The sequence below is a fragment of the Paralichthys olivaceus genome, chromosome 13 (genome assembly GCF_024713975.1).
Source record: "Paralichthys olivaceus isolate ysfri-2021 chromosome 13, ASM2471397v2, whole genome shotgun sequence".
In the NCBI taxonomy this organism is placed as follows: Eukaryota; Metazoa; Chordata; class Actinopteri; order Pleuronectiformes; family Paralichthyidae; genus Paralichthys; species Paralichthys olivaceus.
Window position 1 is genome coordinate 20,735,107 of NC_091105.1, and position 19,664 is coordinate 20,754,770.

The following is a 19,664-nucleotide window of genomic DNA, read 5'->3' on the forward strand; positions in this document are numbered from 1 at the left end:
ATCTGCCGTTTGGGTCATAATTCAAAGTTCACGTTCACATATATCACATTTTGAATCACATAGATTATGAGAGAGAACAGATTTATCATACACACAGGTAGCACATGTGCTGGCTCCAAAAAGGCAGAGAAAAGCAAAAACAACACACGCTCAAAAACTCATACACCAGATGTTTTTGTTTTTTTTTTCATTTTAAGGCAACGTGATCCTCACACACAGTAAACCTGGTAATATGATGACTTTAAATTAGTGTTGTTGATTGCTCTAATCTATTAAAGGCTGTGACCATCAAGTTTTCTCTTCCTGCAAAAAAGTAAGAGTGCAGGCTATTTAATAATTTGTCAACGCTTGTTTTCTTAATGTTACCAGCGGCTGGTAGTTTTGAATAATCTTGTAGCATGAACATCAGTCACCCATGTGTGACATAAATATATAGTTTTAGAGAGAGAGCAGTAAAATCCAGTTGGGTGGTATTTTTTTTACCAATAGCGGAAAAAGAGGGAGAGCCACATCCATGTCTCATCCAGCACAGTGCAAGCTCTTTTAAAAGCCTATCTTGATGTAAACTTTACTTTTCTGTTTCCTATGATTTACTGTTTGGAGTGTGTTAAATGTTTCATGTGCCACGGAGGCCAGAGGCCTCCTGAAACCTATTCTGCTCTGAACACACAAGCCCATCTATTTCTGTTCCTGTTTGTTAAATATTAACCACACATTCCCACTGTCTCATCCACTGTGTATAGGTGCATGCGTGTGTGTGTGTGTGCTCGGTAGATAGAGAGAACTCTATGTTTGACCTTTCTATTTGCGTCCATGAGTCTATGCTCGTACGTGTGGATCAAATGTTTGTGGGTGTGAAAACGTGTGATGATGAGGAATTTTGCCTCCGTGGCTAAAACCACTCTATACAAATCTGTGTGTCTAAACTGCTGTTTTCAGTCCTGCAGTCTACCAGTTCGTATTTCTTTAGTTCTTCTTATTTCTAATGCAGCTCCAATTTTCACATGGAATATCGTGAAGCTAGTCTATATTCCTTTAGTTTATGTATTGTGTTTGACTGTTTTCTGTTCAAAGAACCCCTTTACTCCAAAATGTAATCTGAATAAATTCCGGATTTTTGAAAAAGGGGGAAATTTGATGTAATTTTTAGAATTTGTGATTAGGAATTTAGACTTTTTGTGATTCCAAGGTGAGAATTTGTTATAATTTCAAAGCATTTCCGAGGGGATCTTTACAAAAATACTTCAGCAAATTACTGTTTAGCATAGTACATGTACACTACTTCCTTAAAACGACTTGTGAGAGCAAGATTGAAAAAGATCAAAATCAAAACAGCACTTTAGCTGACTTTAGTTGTTCAGTGTGTTAAGCTTTAAAAGTGCTGCATCTGTCATTTCCCATAATGCAACTCAGTCGTGTTTTTTTCTATTTGACTCAGTGCCCTCTTAATGCGGACTCCACACACCTCCAGTTTTTAAGAATATTTTATGCAATGGTTTTCTATATTTCAGCGTGTTTTATAATGTTTAGTGAGAAAGATCAAATGCATGCAGGAAAGGATAACCCTGATGACATAATTCAAATTCTTTACAGGTTAAGTAGTACTTTTAATACATAAACTAACTAATTATAATGCAAGAATGTTGTAGACACAGTGAACAAACTAATGGCTGATTTAGAAAGAACACTCAAATATCCGTCTATTTTTTGTCATGCATAATTCAGACGTGATGCCTTTTACTCAGTGTAACCCTGATGATAAGATCCGAAGCCACAAACACTCGAGTACAGTACTGAAGTTTTGTTTCGAGTGCTTCATTCAGGTGGAGGAAAACAGGGAGATTTCCCCATTTTGATGATGCAACATTACTTTTTTTGTCTGAACCCTCACTGGCCTGTGCGAGACAATTAATGAGAATGTTTTGTTTTCTGGAGGCTCAGTTCTTGTAAAAGTCAGTGTGATGAAGCTCTTGTTTTTTATCGTGACCTTGTTGGAGCCTCCATCACCCTTCCAAATTAATATTCAAAAGCCCTTAATTAAAAACCCGCCACCCCGTCCTCCACTCGAGCAGGATAAACAAATCTGGGGCTGTGTTTGTTCCCTTCTGGCCCATCCTATACTCTATTTTAATGATTTCACTTCAACCTCTGAAAAAAAAAAAAAAAAAAGCAAGAAGGCGCGATGCAGCAGAATGTGACATAAAAAGACGAAGACAAGACATAGCTGGGGGTGAGTGAGGAGAGAAGTGGTGGCAACAGAGGGAGGTGACGGGAGGGGGGGGGGACTGTATCTCAGAGTTGTGGTTAATTACAAAAAGCATTAATGTTTTATTAACCCCTTATCAGTAATTAATCATGGGTCTTTGATGTAAAGTTCAGCTTACAAAAGCACCAGGAAAAAAAAAAATCTCTCATCCATATTAGCCCATTAAGCGGGCTGCTATGGACCAGTCTCGCTAACTGCAGAGTGCAGGACAGCCTCTGCAGGCATTAAAGCATTTGTTTTGACAGCACTGTTTGTTTTCTACTCCCAGAAGCCATTGCAGTGCACCTCCAACTCCCACTAGTCTCTCACCAAAAGAGCCAGTTTGCATTTCAAATATGATGGAGTTATTGCATATAGTGCACAAAAATCTACCCCCCTCCCATGTTTTGCTGCATTCCTGTAATATTTTACACCTGACTGAAAGACAAAATGATTTTTCTAACGCAACGCTGAATTTTGTAATCTGTTTCTTAACACAATGTATCTCCCTTTGTATGTCTGTTATCTTCTGTACGAGACTGCTCATACAAGTCCCATAGGAGCTTCATTTGAACCTGAGTGGTCAGGCAGTGCAATAACACCAAACGTTACCAGATTTACAGCTCATTAAAAGATGCTTTAGCAACTATTAATTACATGATAAATTATAACTTATAAACATTACAAATCTGGTGGTTAAAACATTGAGGGGGAAACTCTGGAGTTAGACTAGATATGAAAAATATTATTAATATTAAGAACAGTTTGTTTCTAACACATTTTTATAAAAATATAAAATAGAAGAAACCAAATATAATTCCCTGGCAATATCTTTTTGCCTTTAGGTTTTATTTTCTAAAATTATTGATCAAGGAAATGTTTTAGTGACATTATAAACAATCAAATGAAATTGACATAAGTAACAAATGAAGTTTTATTTTCTTACACCAGGTAAATGTTGGAGATTTGGAGTACTGCTGATGGCGGTTGTTTGTGTGTAATGGAAGTGAACACTAGATGTTTTCTGGGACTGTCATATTGTTTACGCATTTCTGTGGTAGGGTTGCTTTTTTTTGTGAGAAAAGTGCAATGCAATGGAATTATGTTCCGTACATTATTTTCTTCTTGTGGAATGTTTCAGAAACAGACAGTTACATTATTAACTCGATCATTTAGTATGGAAAAATACTTTTTAAAGCAGAGGACATAGATACATTGAAAATGTATCAATTTATAATGTTTATATGTATATATATATATATATATTGGTATTATTTATTGTGATTTTTGTGTCTTGTGTTTGTTTTTTATGTGTTATTTGGTGAGTGACGTTAAGTGTCTGTTATTAAGAAAAAAAGAAACTAAATAAAATAATATAATAAAAAAAGTAAGGGGATATGTGGAGATTGGCATGAAAATACACTATAGATCAGAAAACTTGAAATTATGTTATAAATAACATTCAACTGTGAGAAAGAAATTAAATAGGAATTAAATATACCTCCCTTCCCTCAATTTTTTTTACCTCAAACTGACAGTGGCTCTATGGAAACCTGCTGAGAGGAAGATGACCGTAGCCTTTCCCCTTTTCCCTTCTGTCTCTCTCCGGGTGCTGTCTGGGGTGATCCAGAGGTCAGGGGGTGAAAGAGAGGCCAGCTGGACTATGAGCGGGTGATCATGAGGTCAATAGACCCTATAAAGACTGGTGTGTGTGTATGCATGTGACCGTGTGTGTGTGTTAGAGAGAGAGTGTGTGCAGGGGAGTTGGGAGTGATAGTTGGGGTGAGTGTCAGGTCAGGTTGCCTATGTACACTAAGGCTGGGTTGTGCTGTCGGGGTCAAGCAGTGGTCACCGTGGAGGAACTTCTATGCTGTGTGTGTTTGTGTGTGTGTGTGTGTGTGTGTGTGTGTGTGTGTGTGTGTGTGTGTGTGTGTGTGTGTGTGTGTGTGTGTGTGTGTGTGTGATGCGCTAATCATTCACAGTTTCCTCCTCACATGAGTTAATCAGTTAGCAGATGATAGATTGGTCGATTGATTATAAACACATAGAAACTCAACTAAATATTATCTCCTCTATTGTTTTATTCCCACATCTTCCACTCACACACACACATGACTTTTCCTCGCATCCAGGCTCGTTCTCTGCTCTGCAAAAGTACAACAAGACACTGGAGGCCATGTTACCATTGCTGATGCGTTTGTTGTTATTGTTCCTGCCCGTGTTGATTAAATTAGGAAATCCTTTAAGTCGGCAGAAAAAGAAGGGAGCGTTGTTTTATTATTAAAGAGGAAAGAGACACCACGGCAAACGTTTCGCCGGTTAATGAGAAGTACAGCAGAGTGCTTCAGGACTTGGAGATTTCAATAACATGGCACCACCACCGCACCCCACACAAGCCCCCCTGTAAGGATGATAATACAGCAGCCCCCCTCTGTCTGGTTGCTCCTTCCTTGTTTTGCTCGCTGGCAGAGCAGACTGTAGGTGCTGTCTGAGAGACAAATGTAGTTCAACAGCCTTTAGGTTTTCTTCTTGTCCCCCCCCCCACCCCATCCCATGTTTTGTTTGTTGTTTTCTTTTTAACAAGTCAGACCAAGGCTGTGCAGATCAGAGCGCGAACAACATGGGTTTTGAAGAACCAATACAAATACTGATATTTTCGTGGGATATTCAAAGTGATACCACTTTGTAGAAGTGTTAAATTTGACTATTTAAGTCTGCAGTCACATTCACACGGGCATTTGTTGTTACAGACCAAATTTAGTTTTTGACAGAATATAACTTTCACATTGTCTGCTGAAACGGAATGGGACAATATGTTCAAACACCTTTTAGTTAGGAGCTTCTTATTAAAAGATTGGCAGAAATGTAAAGTATACTGTGAATATCATTTGTTTCTCTAAATCAAACCTGTTAAATTTACCTCTTCCACTTGTCTTTCTACTCATCAGAACTCCTCATTCAACAATGACCACATTTCAAAGCACTCTGTCAACTGGAAGATAAAATGTCCTCTCTACTTCCAAACACCACATTGTGAGTACATTCTTCAACTTTTCAGCTTCTGCATTGGTTGCTAACAGGAAATAGATTCATGCTCCAGTATAAGGATGGAGTGAATCCAACAAGAAATACCATTTCAAGAAGAATGGGCATTCTCATCTTATTTTTGCTTTCCACTGTCACACAGATTGCAGCGTAGGTGGGTGCCATTGTCAGGTCAGGGTCAAGTACAGTATATAGTGCATACAAGTGTGGATTTTTTTCTTGCATCTTCTGTTAGAGTGGGTATGTGTGTGTGTGTGTGTTTCATCGTGTGGATTTGTCTTTGCCAGAGTGTGTTCGACTGCATCTGTTGTTTAGAGGATCGTGTCAGAACGTGGCTTCACCAGACATACTGCAACTGCATTCCCTCCTACACGACTGCTGTTTTCCCATCAACCCTTTCTGTGTGTGCGTGTGCATGTGTGTGTGAAAGACAGCACATAATGTTTACATGCACACACTGAGTCTTTGACCAGGCAGGGCAGTAAACAGACAGCAATCACAAAAAACATGCTGTTGATCCCTTATTGTGTTTAATCATTGGAAGCCAGCAAAGGAAAGTGAACATACAGTGTATCATTATAGCTGTCTGTTAAAGGTGGCATGGCAACTTGCTTTCATTCAAACACCCGTTTAATATAACAACTTGTAGTTTTCTGAATGTATTTGCATTTCTAAAAGCATCACCTCATACGTTCAGAAGAATATAGATGTATCACTGTATATCTGCAGAGCTTTGAGGTGACATAGCAGCCAGTGATTCATGTCTAAACTTTGGTTCTGTTTGATTTCTATCCTTATAGCCACATATATCTGACTTTGTGTTTGGACTGAGCTATTTATCACAGTTGTGTTACCAACTGCACCAAAATGACCAGGCTAATTGATCGTGACGGTTAGTTAACCAGGTAAAGATAGGTGACATTGAGTAACAGAAAGTCCAAGGATTAAATAGTTTAGCATAATATAAATAAACATTTGCTCTCTTGCGAGTTGAGATATGTCTAAATGCCAAAATATGGAACTTCCTGAAAAATCACTTTTAGTGACATGAACTAGAAAATGTCTGGGTAATTAAGTCCAAACAATTTCAGGAGTTTGTCTTTAATAATAAGAACACAGACGGAGATTTTCTGGGTCAGAAGTTTTTGTTTGCATCACATCAACACTGCTGTTAGCCCTCATCATCGAAGGTTCTCCACCCCCTCAATTTTTTTTTAGGTTTCCTTGTTAGAAACATGATCAACACACCCACTTTCCTGCTGTATTCTCACATGGACTCACTTTAACATTTTCCGGACATTGTCCATTAAAAAATGAATGTAGGAGATACTGACTCTGACATTTTCATTCTCACATACATACCTCTGGAAAAAAATCAGGAAAATGTCTAGAGCTAACTGCTCAAGACTCAGGGGGCTCAATGGGCTAATGTTTCCCTTTTACTTTCTTTTAACACCCTGCTTGCTCATTCCTCAGCAAGGTTATCAGTGAGACACAGTGCCAAAGGTCAGACAGGAGTCCTCTCTATGACCCCTGACCCTGCCATGACCCGCTGGCCTCAGATTCATCAGGGCAGTGTTACTTCTGAGTTCACGGAGGTCATCTTCTGTTCAAAGACAGAAACCCCACCAGCCATTTATACACACACTTCATTATTCCTAGAAGTGCTGTCCTGCTGGCTTAGCACCTATAGGCCCAGTCACCACAGGGGAGGGTAAGAAACTACACCATGAGTGCCAAAGAAAACACGTCCCTGCAGTCATCTCCATACTCGCATTTATACCATTGAAATGAAATGTGAAATGTTGACTTCTCATGATGAATTATCCCTTTCTGCACCACTGCTTCAGAGTTTATGTGTTTTTCTTGTGCATCCAGCGAGCAGTATGATATGGCCATTTACATAAAATAGATAAATGTCACCAGCTGACAGTGATACAAATATTTGGCACTTCCCCATAGTGTTTCAAGCGGACAAATGTACAGAGGCCACCCCTTGACCTTTTGACCGTGCCGGGCCTTATGGGTAATAATGATACTGATGGCCTGACAGCTAACTTACCCAGTGGCCATCTGGAGCAGCTGTCATGGTGGCTGATTGAGAAGGAGACCCACCACTGGCCATGCATTGATTTTCTTTTTTGTGGGAATCCAGCCGTCTCTCAGGCTCCCTATAGTTAGATCCTTTAGCATCATGCTCACCCTGAACTTTGACTTGATAGAGTGAGTGGAGCTGGAGTTCACTGTCAATGCCCCCCCTCACCTCCACCACCAGCACGCATTTCATTTTCCTCAAAGACATAGTAGACACTTGAACACCTATTTAGTATCCACTTTAACACACAAAGACACACATGAGCTGAACATGATGAGCTACAAGAAGACGTATAACCCAACAATGCAACACTCATTTTGTCAGTATAATAAGTGCTATACGCCTGTTGATGCTTTGTGAATATGACAATAACATTTAAAAAAAGTTACTGTTCTATTTTTATGTAAAGAAATAATTTGTAACAATTCCAAAATGTCTAAAACCAACTTGTGTGTATATATATACACACACACATACAAGTTGGTTGTAACCCTAACCTAAGTCGACACTACATATATATATATATATATATTTATACAGTATATTGTGTTGAGCTTTGGAGTGGCTCCAGTACAAACAGCTCCCTCCTCAACTGGTATAGATGGATGATGGATGGATGAATGGATGGCTTGTTGCATTTGTCACTTATAATGGATCACTTATTCATAGCCGTTTTCTGCGTAGTGTGAATAAAACTTGAATACATAACGTCATCTGTGATCATGATAAGTGAGTCGCATCAGGTCGATTATCATTGAAAATGGGGTGAAGACTCCCATGATCCCACGCTGCTTCACAAGGTCATCAAACTAGGCTATTTGTTATTATGTTTTTAATTTAGAGTTTAGAGTCCCCTATTGGCAAAGTTGCTTATTGTACATTAAATGATGGAACCTTCCACCAGTGGCTGTTACACAAATAATAATATCAATTTGTGAATTTTTGCAAATGTAGCTCAAAAAATACTGGATGTCAGTGAATTGCATATGTTTTCAGTTTGATCCTACCTGGGGTTTAATGGTACATATCATCTCAGTAGTGTCAACTGTCCATTAAAAGCTAGAAATGCTAACCAACGATGAGCACCTCTGCTTTAATAGAGTGCCTTCATTCTCTTTCAACCCCTGACCCAGAACACACACCCATATACGACCAGACAATAGCTTTATATTGACCCACAGGTTTGCATTCTTGGCTTGACATGCTGCGACAGGAATGGTCATGTAACCAGGAATGGTTATATAACCAGAATGATAGTGATCTACTGTTTAGACTGAATGTTGAGAGGAGCAGAGCAGCTTGTAACCATGTCCAGCTTTGACTACAATACCCAGCCCCCACCACCACCACCCCTCCAAAAAACCCACACCCCTTAAACAGACACCTACACATACCGCCGCAGCCGTATAGTGATCCGTATAATCCGACAGGCTTGGGGAGTGAGTGATAGCTATTGTTGTGTTGGGAAGCTTTTGTCACCTGACAAAGAGCTCTGGCTTTGGCCCTCATCCCTCTGCATCATCCTCTTCCTCATCCTCTCTCTCACGGGGATATGGAGGGGCCTCAGTGCCCCATCATGATGACTGATGGCGTCTCAGGGACAGGGTGAGGAGGAGGATGGTGGGGTTGACGGTACACTCAAAGGCTATCTTCATCTGAGGCAAAAGTAAAGGACTGTTTATGGCGCTGAAATGGTAAAAATACTTTAAATACAGTTTATCCGCTGTCAGAAAATGAGACACAAAACCATTAAATCTCCATTGACAATTACCAGCTGTCTTGATTAACACACTGAATAAGGTATCGACATCATAGAGGAGACTCTAACCAGCCACCGGCACGTTTCTGCTGCTCTGACAGTTTTATTTTTGCTCATTTCGCTTGTTTATTGTCATGATAATGAAGTCACAGTGTTGGTGTCATCAGGAGAAATCTAGCGTTTTGGCCTGTTTCCACTGCTAATGTATGCAAGAGCTACTTTTCCTCTCTCATCACTGTCAGCGAGCTGCTCGCCACCAAAATGGCTCCTAATTGAGCAAACTGGAAACAGCAAGCCAAGAACTGAGCTGTTAATATATGAGATTTAGTATACATGCGGTTTTAGATTTAGCTGTGAAATATGCTCCTCAATATGTTTCTGTGATCACCAAATCATTGCATGTGATAAAATGTTTTTTTTTTTCCGTGACAGTGAGGATTTCAATGTGATGAGGGGGAGTGACTGAGCTCTGCTGACAAGCTTAAAGCATTATGAACGTTGGGACAATACAAGCCGGCAGACTGAAACCCTGAGAGTTCTGTTTTCTTCTTTGAGGCAAAAGATGCGTTTCTCGTCCTTCCCTCCTTTCTTTTTCACTCCTTCTCTTGTATTCATGCCATTTATCTCAATGGCCTCTCAGTGCTCTGTGGGAATAGCAGCAGCACTTGCGCCATGTGTGAGACAAAGAGAAAGGTCTGTTTCAACACCATCAATCCCACAATCCCACACAGTAATGAGCAAGAGATAGTCACCATCTGTGGATGTGTTTCTCATCACTTTGCCGAAAAGTAAGATTGTACCCAATAAAAGTTAAAGTGTGAATGCCTCAGTGTGGCGTTCCTCTAGGTGTTTTGGAGATACCTCCCACTATATTCTGTATCGCCTTATTTTTAAACTGCGTGGCATTTGCGGTAGCCGTCCACATGCCACGCTGCGTTTAATAATTTTGTAATGTTAAAAATACAAAGACATTTTCTTCCTCTGTGTGTCTGTGTCACTGCCTCTGCTGTTGCTGTCTGTTTTTCCCTCCTTTCTTCTCTTTCTCCCTTCTCTCTTTCCCTGTCCCTGGCTGCAGCGCAGCAGCCATTAGCTTTACAAATCCAGCCTTTGATCTCTGATTTGGGCGGGTGCCTAGGAGAGGAGGGGTACTGGCTGCGTGTGCACCCGTGTGTGTGTGTGCGTGCGTCTGTGTGAGTGTGAGTGTGCGTGTGCGTGCACGTGTGTGTGTATAGCTGTCTATGTAGGCCATTTGAGGGCTAGCTGGCACTGCAGAGGAGGAGGGTTCACGACCGGTCCACTTCTGCCGAGGTATTACAGAGGGAGTCGATTTCCAGGGAAGAGGCCGTGATGATAATGCCGGTTCATTTGCATTTGTACTGAGCGAATAAGCTGCCTAATGGTTTAAATATAACTCACTTACTGCTCACTCCAAACTCCACTTCTCTTCTGTTCATTTCTCCCAACACCCCTTTCCTCATGCTACCTTTCCTCTCCCCTTCACTTATCTCACCCTTCAGAGCCTCTCGTCCCATCTTATCTTCGCCTCATCTCTTCAGAGAATATCTCCTTTCCACGGCCATGTGCCCAGATATTGCATTATTGAACAGAAATCACTTTTAGCTCTTTGGCAACGGCCAGAGACTCCAAATCGGTCCTGGGCTACTGTTATCATACTTACTAAGTATTTTTGTCAAGGCTCATTATTTAGATGTTTGAATGTGTTATTTTTATTGAACCAGTGAGAAGTAAGGTGTAGTAGTACTTAAAAATCAGCAGCAGCAGCATTAATTCAGTTTGCAAGAGGAATCTGATAAAATATTTAACTAGTGATATAGAAGGCTTTTCACAGTCAACCATAATTGTATTGATCACATGGCATAGAGTAAATCATCAATCAAACTAATATTGTATCCATCGAATCAGAGATACGGGGCACTGACTGGTGACTTTGTTAATATTTGAAATTCTGTCTAATGAGTCTGGGCTCTGAACAACCAGAATGCAGCTGTGCTGCCTTTGCTCTCATCTCTCCTAATTCTACCGTCCACTTGTCCATCCCTCTGTCCATCTACCTGGCCTCTCCCTCTCTCACTCTCCCCCTCTCCTGGGAGGTAATGAACAGCTTCCCTCACTGCGGCGAATTCACCTGTTTCTGCTTCAGCCTTCCTCAGCCGCATTAAGTGGGGATTTATGGAGGCGGCTTCCCATTGAACAAAACCATTTGTCTTCCAGTTTGGTTTAACGGCACTCTTTATTCCCTGCAGATTTAAGGATAGGAGGCTGGGGGGTGGGTGGAGGGGGCCAACGCCATTAAGGGCTGCGGCCCTCCCAATTTCTCTCACACTTACATCGCGAAGGCAAACAGCCCTGAGCGGTCTGCTCCTAAAGAGACCTCTGTGAATAGATGGATGCCTGATGGATCAAGTGGAGCGCTAACACATGCAGAGGAGGACTGTCCCATTTCTGACTCTTTTACATGGCAGCAGCTGCTGGATTTCAAATATGACTTCAAGTCAGGGCGGTTTTTAGTCCTCATCTAAGAATAGATACGTACAAATGAAATCAGAGGCAGGTCTGATCCACTGGGGATATTCCAGATGTAACAGCAGGCCACAGAGACATTTGTCCCTGATAGTGAATCTATTACTGAACCCTTTATTGAAATTGAGCCGACATGCTGGAGTCCCTCTAATATCATAACCTATAAATCTGTGATATTTTATAATTATTCTGTGGCAGTGTATTTGGTTGAATCTTTTAACTGCCAATGACGGTGTCACATGTAGCTGCATTAGCGTCTCATTACTTTGGTGATAGGAAGAAGATTCCTTAATGCTTCTCGACAGGCCATGATGTAATTACACAGTATTTGTTGCAAGTCAACATGATAATTTGTGTTTCAGAGGGATCTGTCACACGCCCGGGACGCTGGGCGCATAAATGATTCAACCCCTCATAAATGTCCTGACTGAAAACAAGCTGTTGCCCAAACCAACATAACTATCTTGTCATCGCGACACCTCGTGGCCTCAAAACACACAAGCAAAAAGAAAGAGGAGAAGAAACAAAAACTTCCCTGTGAAAATTCATATTTGGTGCCGCGAGGCAGAATTATGCATGAAACCATAAGAAAAGCTTACCTTTCACTTCTCCCTCTTTGTGTGTGTATGAGAGATGGAGATAGGGAGAGTATAATGTGGAGAGAGAGAGTGTTTAGTGTTATGTGTGAGACAACTCTGCAATTCCCCAGAGGCTGCCATCGTACAATTTACTCATTCCCACCCTATGAGCTCGACCTAACAAGACTACAGAACATCTGCATGGGGGCTGCAGAGTTTATGTAAACGGTTAAGGGTGTGTGTGTGTATGTTTGTGTGTGTTTGGGGGCGTTGATTTTAGTTTTTGACTATCTGTTTTGAAATCTGTGCAGTGGACAGGGTATATTAAAGGCAGAGCGAGGTGTTTCTGCGTAGCTGCCGGCTCCGCTGCACCTCTCTAGCATTCTGACTGTGACCCCAGCCTTCGGGTGTGTGTGAGTTTGTGTGTGTTTTCATTCTCTTTGTACACACTCTCTAAGATGTTCTTGCTCCGCTCCTCTTTTCTCCTTTTTTCCTCCTCCTCTCCTCCCTCCCTCCTCCTTGTGTTCCTAACAGAACAGAGCCCCAGATACTGAAGATATTGCCCCTGGTTTATTTGGCCTGTCTCTGTCTCTCTTTTTCTCTCTTTCTCTTGCCATATATATCTCCTGATTCTCTTCTCTCATCTCCTTTTTTTTCTCCTTTTATTTATCTTCTGCAAGTCCTCTCGCTTTGCGATCAATACGGTTTTTACTTGAAGCCTCGCGGCCAATATGAGAGGCGCTATGGGATTTTTGAAGTTGGAATGCTAAACATGTTAAACAGCGAAGATGTTTTGAAAATTTGGGATCATCGGAGAGATGTTAAACGTCTGAATTTGTTTTTCCCAGTTCCCAGCTGCATACTGTACGTGCATCAAATGTTATAGCTTTTTATCAGCTGTCTTTGATCTCTCTGTGGCTTTTTATATGATATTTCTGATTCATGCATTTGAATCTATTAGCAAATCACTAAATCAGGATGTAGCAGTTATCTTTACAAAATGAACATGTGATATGCATAATTATATATTTATAAATCTACTTTGAAAATCAGTTTGCTTCCTTTGAAACCAACACTGCATCAGTAGATCTTCAGAGTGTATGTGAGTACGAGCCTTTGAATGATTCCTGCATGGATATAGTTAAAAATAGTTAAAACCTTTCAAATTTAATGCTCGTATCAAATTCTCTTCCGCATCATTTTGTAGGTATGAGGTGTTTAGGTGGGGCATGTTCCTCATGAGGCCAGATCTATCTGTGTATCCTTCAGCAAGATACTTAACCACTGACAGGTGAATTTTCCTCCAGGGGGTAAAATTGCAAAGAGTAATAAATCCAAAATCAATAACTTGATACAGCAAACAACAACGAGTAGAGGCAAAGATATTTACATTCAAAATCACATTGTTGTTTTTGCCTCCATGTACTGATCTCACACTAGTGCAATGAAATGTTTTAAATCCTCACATTCATACAAATTGTATTTTCAGTTAAGTTCTAAGTATTGTCTATTAGAAATTAACAATACAAATGAACAATGTAGAAACAAAAGCAACAAATATTCTTGACAAAGTTTTTGGTTGTTTTTAAGTTTTAATAAAAAAATAACTGCGACATGTTAACACATTGATGATTATTGATAATTATTAGGATGTTTATATACATTCTGTGTATATAAACACGCGTATGGTGCAAGTTCATGTGGCTACGTCTGCTGGCATCGCCACTCTGTATGTCACGTACCTCGTTTTGAGTCAAATATGAACAGGACAAGGACACTTGGATGACACCAGCATCGAGCAGTATGGTGGCATGTTATATTTTTTCACTTTGGCTGAAACACTGTGGACCCCTAAACTCATATAGGTTTGGGGACTCAAACACTTAACCCAACCCTCATAGTGGTGATTAGATAATGAGTAATTTTTTATATTTCACTGAACTATCCCTTCAAGCAAGACAGTGCATATAGAAGCGTTGTGTGAATGGGTGGATGCGTCATGTACTGCTTTGAGTGGTGGACTAGAAAAACACTATATAAATACTCTCTATTTGCCGTAATGAACAAGCACATTTACGCCTGGATTTGTTGTTTTTCTGTGACCTTGATTTTAATCCAGGATAACCTGGGGGGACATGATGATGCCCGGTATGAAGAGGGGTCTCTGTTGTCCTCATTTAACCTCTCTCTCTCTATCAGTCTCTAAACTCACTCCTTCCTCTTTGTTCTCCGTTTTCTGCACCTGCTCCTCTCGCTCCTACTGTCGAACGGACAGGCGGAAGGGCTGCTACATCCCTGATGACTGTCATCATCATCGTCTGTCTGTCCGACCAGCGTTGACGAGCCAGGAAGGCAACGAGCCAGCGAGGCAAACAGCAGGGCTGCGGAAAACAAATGCAAACTGCCCCGTGCCCCTCGTTTGCATCCAACTGTCAAGCAGGTTTTATCGGAACTTTTGAAATGTCACCAAAAAAATGGTGAGTTTTTCTCACGTGGGTGGGGACGGAATAAATTAACTTCATGAATGAATAAAACTCAATCACTGGCCATTCAATAATTGAGTATTAAGAAACTTGTTGTTGCTGTATATAGGGACAGATAAGGATTGTACATGTACAATGTACATGTGTTTGTACAGTATCTCTGTTTGTGTTTCTGTAGACACTTCCACATCCAGACTATTTATATACTCAAGTTCACTGATGGACCACAGGCGACAGGAGACAGAGAGGTAAACATCAAACCTCTTCTCTGGTGGTCGGTGGTGTAACGTTCCTTCAGCAATCGTAGGGATTATTAAACATTGTGTTTTAAAGTGTGACACTGTGAGTGATGTAGCGCGGAACAAAGAGAGAAGAGTGAAGGAATGGGGATGGGTGGGGGGGGGAGAGAGGCAGATGAGACTGAAGAGTGACGGGGGAGAGAGAGGGAAAGAGAGAGAGAGATATTCAGGCATCAGTGCTTTTCCTCCAGGTGTCTTTGGCCTGCATGATTTCATCTGTGAGGCCATAATAAACTTCCTTAATGAAATAAGTAATTAACATATTATAATTGTGCAGCGGATGATTTTGACAGAGATCATTTTCCATATCTAATGCTATGCTAATTTAATCTGTTCCCCTCCTCTGCCCGACACGACCCTTTCTGTGATTAAGTTTCATGGCATCTCACTTTCGCTTTTCCTCACCTCTGCTTCTCTATGCACCCCGCACCCCCCACCCCCACACATCTTCTCTCTCCCCTTACTTCCTTCCTCTGTCTCCTTCCCTCGTTCACCAGTGATGGATTGACTCCTCAGCGGAGGTTCAGGGCCTTGTTGTTGTGGAGTTGCAGGCAGAGGGACGTGCACAGATGGCGGGGGAACTGGGGGTGGAGGGTGGAGGCCTGGATCTGTATGTGTGGTCTGATCTCTCTCCTTCCTCCGCCTCCTCTGCATGGAAAAAAAAGGAGAGCGTGGAGCAGGAAGCGTAGGAGGTGGGGGTAACAGCGCTGATTGAAATATCGCCATGGGCTGGGGTGGTCATGTGGACTCCATGCCTTCATTGTTTTTTGGCCTTGAGTTTGCTAACCTGTACTTATGTTTTAAAATAAAGTGACTGATAGAGAGACAAACCATATCCTTGTTCTTCATATCATGTCTTCAGGAAATCTCTGTGATGTCAAAGAGGAGAACTTACACTAACACAAAGAAAGAAGATTGCATTTTGGTTCATAGGTGTGAAATACTAAGTTTACACCTAACTTTTACTTTTATGATATGCCAAATTAGTTAGAGTATTATTGATAATGCTGTTCTTTTCTTTCACCTTCTCTTAGTTCACTGATTTGAGATAAGAATTAAAACATGATAGGCAGAACCAAAGTGCTGTAAGACTTAGCTAGCAGCATGATTTTGTGGATGGTTGATCAATCCACCACTTTGGTCCATGAAATATTTAAACAACTGGATGGTTTGCCCTCAAATTTTATGTCATGTTAGCCAGAAGCTTAATCCTCTGACTCTACTTACCAGGGAAATATCTCCATGTCTACTTGAGTGATGAAATTTCGACATATGCTGTCTTCAAATTGTGTCACGTGTACTGTGAGAAAAGTCCATAAGAATGCTCCCCTTTCATGGTATTCGTGAGTTGAACCTCAGAATTTTGGTGAACTTTTTCAAAAAGGGAGGCGAAGGCCAAACCATAAGATCGAACCAGTTATTTTTTTCTTCAATGCAAATTAAATATTTCTTTTGAATGCAAAACTCAGATCATATAGAACAGTTCTCATAGAAGACAGTAAAAGATCAACAGATCGAATACAGAAAATATGATTGTCTCTTCTCCACAGCTTCTCAGAGAGTGTACAGAGAAATGAAGGGGGTGAGTCAAGGGGACAGAGGACTGGTAGGAAGAGAGAGAAGCAAGGTACAAATGAAATCATCCAGCTGTGGTCGTGTACCCCCCCCCTCTCTTTTCTCAGTCTCTTCACCTCCCTCTCTCTCTCTCATGCACTCTCTGAGTCCAGGAAGGCTTTCTCCCCTGGCATCTCTGAGCAGAAGGAGGCACCCACTGGGGGCTCTCCATCTTCTGTCACCCATGAAATGATGTGTGCACCACTGCCACTCCACCCCTCTCATCCCTCCTCCCCTTTCCCCTTAAATCCACAGCTCCAGTCTATAGAGAAGACTGTGCCCCCACCCCTCCCCATCCTATCCCAAACCCCAAAACATATAAACTCTGCTCCCCCTTTCCTGCATTCAGTGCTGTGGACTTTGCCACAGAGGAGCCTCCATAAGCTCCTGTTCATCAAAGACCCAGTATCTCCTATTAACACTTACAGGGACGTTTAAAAGCACTTCGGGGACCCCAGGCAAATGGTACCAAAGGGGCCTTACATCGAAACTAGCCTCTAAAATTAAAAAGCATAAAGTTAGCTGAATGGGGCTTTGTATGGGCATTTCAGACGATTGCAGTCTTCTGTACATGGCTGATCATAATTTGTAATGTTTCTCATTGTTGCTGTGGACTATCGTAATCAGCTGTCTTCAGGGGGCCTCCCTGAAATTTCTGTATCTGAATGCTTTCCGGACATGAATACTCTAAGCACCACACTGTCACGTTTCCAACTGATGCTTAAGGGGTCTGCAATAAAAGTATTAATCATTTTCAACTTTTTTCTGAACAGACAAACTATCACCTGATATAATTATGGAGCGGAGGGGAGAAAAAACAGAAAACAAAAATTATACAGAGCTTCTCTGCATGAAATCAAAGCAGGTAGCAAAGGAGGCAGAGAAGTTCATAAAGGGCTCCCATGTTCTCAAGAATACATGGACCCTTATTTTCCAGGGTATATTTGCACCTTAATAATCACCACATCTACAGATTTATTGACATAGTGTAAATCTTTTGTATGGTATCTAATTGTTTGTATTTATTTATTTTACATAAATAAGAAAGGATGACTTGGCAGGATGACATGGACTTATGCTCTGAGAATCTTATGGCTCTTACAAACATTTAAAAAAGACTTGTAACATAATGTCTGAGTTGATTAAAACTCAGAATTGTCTACCAGGACACATACTGTAACATAGTAGAATTTATTTGCACCCATGTATGAGACATGGTGCTTCAAAGGAAGGGCTGAGTAGAACGAAAAAAGGAAATAAGGTAAATAATGTATAAGCAGCATTTTGCATAACGATTTCCCCTATTCTAAGTTGAGGAGAGAAGAACAACTGAGATGTATAAATATTGTAGAGCACAGAAGCTTTGTCTGCCTGAATACTCAGCTGTACTGTATGCTTGTGTGTGTCCGTGTGTGTGTCAGAGAGAGGGAGAGAGGTCAGGTGGGGCAAACAGAGGATGAGTAATGTGAAAGAGCTCAGATGTGAATGTGGCCAGTAACAATGGATGAGTGACAGGACACATGCCACTGGGTAATGAGAGGTTCACACCTGCATGTTACCCTTTCCTTTCTGATACCAAGAGACCCCCTCATACACACACACACACACACACACACACATATATACAGTGAGCACCCCCCACCCCACGACATATCGCCATCTCCATCTCAGCAGCACAAAATGAAGGTTAAAACCTTCCTCAATGACAACCTCTCCACTGTGACTGGAACATGGCAATAATAACAAGGCAACAGTGAAAATGTAGTCAAGCACCAATGATGCAGTCACCCTTCAGGCCAACCGGTGACTTGTTACACAAATGTGGGAAGGTCAAAGTATCAAGAGTATAATGTTCCAACTAGACCTACAAAATGCAAATTGTATTTCCTTTCTGATATAGATGGTGTCCTACATTGATCACTGTGGGGCTTCACCCAAACAACAATGTTTTCATATGAAAACTCGTCCACTCTGAGAGAAGGACCTGGTGTCCACGCTACTCCGGGGTTGTAGAGACGCGAAAACAGAGTTTGGAAATGCTGTTGGCCATGTTTGAAAACTCCAGGGAAGTTTTTTAGTCTGGATGGGCAGAAACGGAGAAGCTTGGAAACCATGAAGTAGACACTCACAACCGCTTACTGATTGGGTCGGTCGTGACATTGGCCTTGGCTACCACTGTAGACCGTAACATGGATAATAAATTGCGAGCGTTGCTGACCCTGTTGTCTTTGCGAACATCTGTTGTGCAGTTAAATCCTGTATTTTATAATGATACAACTGTTTAAATGCTAAGGACAAGCTATTATTCTAGGAATCTGCGATAATTCTGCTTCCTCTATACACTAGCAGGCACAGGCCTTCCTGTTTACACATGCATGAGCATGCCCAGTGTACATGAGCAGTCACTTGATATGTGCTGTGTTACTATGGAAGGGGATTAAAACTGTTATGGAGGCAAAACGTTGAATCATTTTAGTTTGAAAACGAAAACATGGAAAATATGGATGTAGCCTGAATTTATGAAAACATGAGCACCAAATCATGTGTTAATTGACCTTGCTGGGTTGAAATTTGTCATCAAAGTTTTAATTGATTATCCTTAGACATGCAATATCAAACAAACATCCTTTCACCACTCAGAATAGATGGTGTGACTTTCATCACAAAAGCACTGCAGCAGCACTGAGAGCTGACATGTTGGTTTGGCGATGCGCCACAGCACCTTTTTCTAAAGTAAAATGTGAACACAATGTGAGCACAGGACGTGCTTAAGATATCAACTGTTCTCACAGATGCACTTGTAGAAAGAACAAAAAATAGAAATGGCCCTTCTCAAGACCAGAGACTGCTTCCTCTGTGAATGTGTCAAGCTGAGCACACACTGTATTTTTCCATCTTGGAAACATCTTCATGCTAAAGGAACGACCTTTACAAACAACAGGTGAAATCAATGGTGTCAGTGTTGACATCCTTCTACTTCTATTTTCTTTATTTTTTTTACCCAG

General features: G+C 41.2%; 1 long non-coding RNA gene across 1 annotated transcript in view; it reads left to right on the forward strand.

Annotated features, from left to right (window-relative positions):
• Positions 1–15,116, forward strand: part of LOC138413525 (uncharacterized) — a 39,922-nt gene extending 24,806 nt beyond the window's left edge. Inside the window, exons 2-4 of the long non-coding RNA XR_011245881.1 lie at positions 5,194–5,278; positions 14,539–14,740; positions 14,925–15,116. This is a non-coding gene — a long non-coding RNA (uncharacterized lncRNA). The remainder of the gene's footprint in view (positions 1–5,193; positions 5,279–14,538; positions 14,741–14,924) is intronic.
• Positions 15,117–19,664: the final 4,548 nt, after the last annotated feature.